The 4869-nt window shown below is 59.3% G+C and overlaps 1 protein-coding gene across 1 annotated transcript in view; it reads left to right on the forward strand.

Annotated features, from left to right (window-relative positions):
• LOC113212703 (PRL-1 phosphatase) overlaps positions 1–4869 on the forward strand; it is a gene marked incomplete in the record, with an annotated part of 33024 nt that overhangs the window by 14894 nt on the left and 13261 nt on the right.

Here is a 4869-nt window from a genome sequence, read left to right on the forward strand (position 1 = left end):
GGGGGGGGGGGCGATCGCCCCCCCCCTAATCCGCGCCTGGCTCGTAATACCTGTCTCTTTTACAAAATACCCGGTACACATGCGCCTATCCCACGGGCACGTGATATCTGCTGACACGCGCTGATCACTTGTGTATTGTGTCATTTCACTGGTTCAAGCGGCTCCGTGCGGATTTTTTTCGGACCGGTGGGAAAAGGAGAGAGAGAGGGGGAAAGTGGGGGGGGGGGGCAGCGGAAGGCATGACGCACGCTGTGACGCCGGGCAGCCCGCGGCTGGCACGAAGCCTCAACAACAAAATAATATTTGCGGGTCTGGTGTTCAATTTCATGTTATTGTCGCTAGTGGAAGGGTGGGGCTTCTAGTCGCTGCAATATTTATAGGGTAGTAAATATTATCTTTCTCAATTGCCAATTTTTGTATTAGCATATAATCGTCTTAAACCCAACCTGCAGAACTCGATGCAGATTGAGATGCACGGGGAATTCTCGCCCTCTTCTCAGACCAGTACTGTACTGATTTCTTTGTTAGTTCGAATCGTTAGAACTCTCTACAGCAGGAATCTCTGAACATGTCAATGGGGTATTTCACTCCATTTACACCTGCTCCAAAGCAGAACAGTAATGCTTCCTGAACTGTTTCCTACCTGGGGTCTATCCAGCGACCTACAACCTACAACCTACCCGAGATCCCTGATTGGTCAATTCGTCCAAAAACAAACGACTCGCGGGGCGAATTGGCCAATCAGGGACCTCCATTAGGTTGTAGGTTGTATGTCGCTGGATACAACCCCGACGTTCGCTGACGCTCATTGGCCGACGCTGGCGAGATTCGCGGACCCGCGCTACCAGATCCACGATTGCCCTAGTGACGGGTCCGAGAACTCTTCGCCCTGTGGCCTAACCACAATGTGGTCCGCTTTGCCAGTAGGCCCGCCCCGGTCCTCCGCCCGCGCAACTCGCGCAGCTGTAGGGCCCGGCAGGAAGCCCCCGAGGGCCGCCGCCGTCTCGTCTGAGATGGCTGCTGCTGGACGCAGGGCAATTTCCGGCTTTGGCACGTCCTTTGCAATTTCCGCTCAGCAGCGTGTGAGAGGGCTCGCGGGTCGCAGCCAGGGGCGCAGCCGGACGGTCGCGACAGCCTCCTTTCCTGCTCTGCGCTGCGCCCGGCCCCGGCCCGGCCCGGCCCCGGCCCGGCTAGACGGCCCAGGGAATGCCATGTGGCAACGCTGCCTAGAGCCTCCCGCCCGGCGCGGTAGGCAGGCGCGGCCGCAGGCGGGCCCGGCTCTAGGCCCGGCTGGGCTCACCGCGGGGCCGCCCGGGGCCGCAGCGTGCTAGCGGGGCTCCTATTGGTGGGCGCTGGAGGCGCGTCTAGGCCCGGCTAGGCCCGCCAGGCCCGCCTCACTTCTTCTTCAACTTCAAAAAGGGTTATAACGACTGCTTGTTCGCATAGCGAACTGGAGCCACCCATAACTTGGGTCACGCAGTCAGGCCTCAGTCGGCCCATCCCCTGCGTTCCAGCTAGTGCTGGTCCGGCCGGGAGTGCACAGCCTGTCGCGCCGCACCGTATTCACTGGTCGCCGTCTGCACTCTGTTTTAGCTCAGGCTGATACGGCGGTCCCGACTGTACTGGTCCCCATCGCCTCAGTGGCGGTATAAGGGCGGGCTACATCAACCTGCAGCGGGTGAAATGTACTCAAATCACCGCCCGGTTGTCGCATTCCCGCCCGTGGCGTGTGCGTGTGAGGTGTTAACCCCTGCCACTTGACCTTGAGGTGGTGCGCATTGCACCCCCTCATAGTGGTCATGTGATGAGCTGCTGTAAGAGGATGTTTAGCTACATTAGTGGCAGTTAGGTGCAGTGCAGTGCAGCATCCTACCCCCCCCCCCCTCCCCCGCCTTTGGAGACTGCTGTAATAAATGAACGACATATAGCCACACAGCGTAACCGGGTAGCCTCGTTACCTTTTTATGCTGTAAGAGAGACCAAGGTTAGCCTGTCTATTGTTCTATACACCGGGCCGGCGCCCTTGGGAAGGGGGAAGGCGCGGCCCGTCCTTTGCTCCACCGTTCAGTGTCCTTCTTCTGGCTCGCTGTCACTCAGCGAGTGGACCGTCCGCACTCGTTGCTGTGGCTGGGGTGGTGAGGTGGCGGGCGGAGTCCTCGCGACTGCAGGCAGCACGTCGTCCACGGCAGTTTCGCCTGCAGGGGCTGGGCGAGGTTTGGGGGGCGGCGGCGGCTCGGCTCCTACCAACATACAGAAATCAGCCCACTCCTCCCTCTCCTTGGCCAAGGCCCTCCAGTCCTTGTGGCCCCTCGCCTTGGCCAGCGCCGTGATATAGTCTCCCCAGCGCAGCTTTGGCTTCCCTTTAGCCCGCTTGCCCTCTACCAACTCCGTCTCCACCTGGTTGATGATGCGCTCCACCGGGGCGCGAGCCACGTGTCCTGCCCAGTTAAGGGCGGCGGCACGCGCGGCACTCACAATGTACTTCCTGTACTTGAGGATGTCCCTGATTTCCACATTCGAGCGAGTGCGGGCGTAGCCACCCGAGTGGTCCCAGCCCACCATCCTGCGAAGAGCCTGGTTTTCAAATGTGGTCAACGCATCGCTGCACCTGGCCGTGAGAGTCCACGCCTGGCTCCCGTACAGCGCGACTGGCTTGATGACCACATCGTAGATGACGATTTTTTCTTTCCTTCCTACGGACTGGCCCCGCAGCATCGACGTCAGTGCCCTGGAACAACGAGATGCAGTCTTAATGCGCTCTTGCACATCTACAAAGCTGTCATTGTCCCACGTTATGTAGGACCCTAAATATTTAAACACCCTGACAGCCTCATAGCTGTGGCCTTCCACCCGCAGTGGCTCGTTGTCTCCTTCTTGGGGGTTGTGCGTGGCCGGCATGTACTTCGTTTTGTCTTGGTTCACTGCCAACCCAATTTCAGCACACTCCTTGATTAGGGCTCTCATCGCTTCTTCCAGTTGTTCACGATTGGGCGCCAGGATCACGATGTCATCTGCGTAGGCCATCAGTCGAACGTTTTTGCCGACTCGGACCAGCACCCGCCTCATCGCTGACTCCAACGCCAGGTTGAACATGGTCGGGGAGAGGGAGTCACCTTGACGAACCCCACTCGTCGTCAGGAAGTCCTCTGACAGATAGCCCGTTGCCCGGACTCTGTTCCTCGTCCTCCTGCAGAGGACTTGCATCATCCGGATCAACTTCGATGGAATTCCCATCTCCTCCATCCTCTGCCAGAGGACCGCCCTGTCGATGGAGTCGTAGGCTTTCGCGAAGTCCACGAATACCATGTGGGTGTCTTGGCGATACTCCCTCCGCCTGGCCAATATCGTCCTAAGAGCAAAGATGTGGTCCGTGGTGGCTCTATTCTTCCTGAAGCCCGCCTGATATTCTCCTGTCGCTGCCTCTGCGTACGTCGTCAGCCGTCGGAGGATAACGGACGACAGCAGCTTGTATCCTGAATTCAAGAGAGAGAGTCCCCTATAATTATTACACTCGTAAATCCCCCCTTTACCTTTATGCAGCATCGTGATGACTGCCTCCTCCCACATGTCGGGTATTCTCTCTTCCTCCCACACCCGGCGCACCAGCTCCAGGAGCCGGTCAACCAGCTGCTCTCCACCGTGCCGCAGCAGCTCCGTGGGGATGCCATCACTGCCAGGCGCTTTGCCCGACTTCATTGAGTCGAGCACCAGCAGCAGCTCCCCGCGGGTGGGTGCCTCCCTCTCTCTCTTGTCGCCCTCGCCGGGTTTGGGTGGGTCCGGCGGGGGCTCGTTGTTCTCGGGGGCGCCCAGCACCCGCGCGAAGTGGCGCATCCACACGTCCAGGACATGGCGGGGGGTGGTGACCAGGCCCCCGTCCTTGGCCTTGACCATCCCGGTGCGCGGGGAGTAGCCCACCTTCTCTCTCCGGACCTGCGCAAAGAACTCCCTCACTTGACCCGCCTCATGGGCGACACTTAACCTCTCATACCTGGCGTTGTGGAAGAGCCTCCGTGCCTTTCTGCACGTTTTCCTGAATTTGGCGTGCTTACTCTTGTACTCCTCACGTGTGTCTTCGTTCCGGGGGCACCCCCTCCATGCCGTTTGGGCTTCCCTCCGGCGGAGGCGCGCCGCATTACACTCCTCGTCGTACCACTTTTGTGATTGACGGCGCGGCTCGTTCCCGAGCACCTCTCCACCGCCGCTAAGTAGAGCCGCACTGAGGTCACCCCACAGTGAGTTTATGGTGGGTTGCTGCGTCGTACTCTGTGTGTCGGTGGGTGTCGCCTGGGATAGGTGGGCGAGAGTTTGTGAGTCTTCGCCTACACGGGCAGGTGTGGGATGGTGCTCCGTTGGCGCTGGTGTTAATGGTGTCGTGTGTCCTGGTCCCACCTCCTGTGAGCTGATCGTGTGTGGTGTTTGGCCGAGTAACTCCCCGACCCTCTTCTGGAACTTTTCCCGGGTGTCCGGGTCCCTCAGTAGGTCCACCCGCAATTTCTTAGGTGACCTGGGTAGTTCCTCCTGTGTCGTGTATTTGGCGAACTTCACCCCGAGCTCGGCGATGACCGGCGCATGGTCCGAATTGTTGCACGCCTCCCAGTCGGACCTGCCCGCTTGGACCCACTTCGCATACCTTTTCCTGGCCGGCTTGTCGACCTAGTCCGGCTACTTAGGAGGGCATTGCCCATGTCCCCGTCCCGCAGTCGTCCTTCGATTTATTATCCGTGGTTTAGTTTAACGCGGGGAGTGTCTGTGTCTTAGTCGTGGCGTGCTCAATAAGGACTTCGTGGACGGGGACGGTGTCAAAGAGAGCTGTGACTTGACTTGCTGACTGGTACCGAATTTCGATGACGCAGCAGCTCTGGTGCAGCG

This window comes from Frankliniella occidentalis, unplaced genomic scaffold, assembly GCF_000697945.3.
Source record: "Frankliniella occidentalis isolate FOCC.00 unplaced genomic scaffold, Focc_3.1 Scaffold15, whole genome shotgun sequence".
Taxonomy (NCBI): domain Eukaryota; kingdom Metazoa; phylum Arthropoda; class Insecta; order Thysanoptera; family Thripidae; genus Frankliniella; species Frankliniella occidentalis.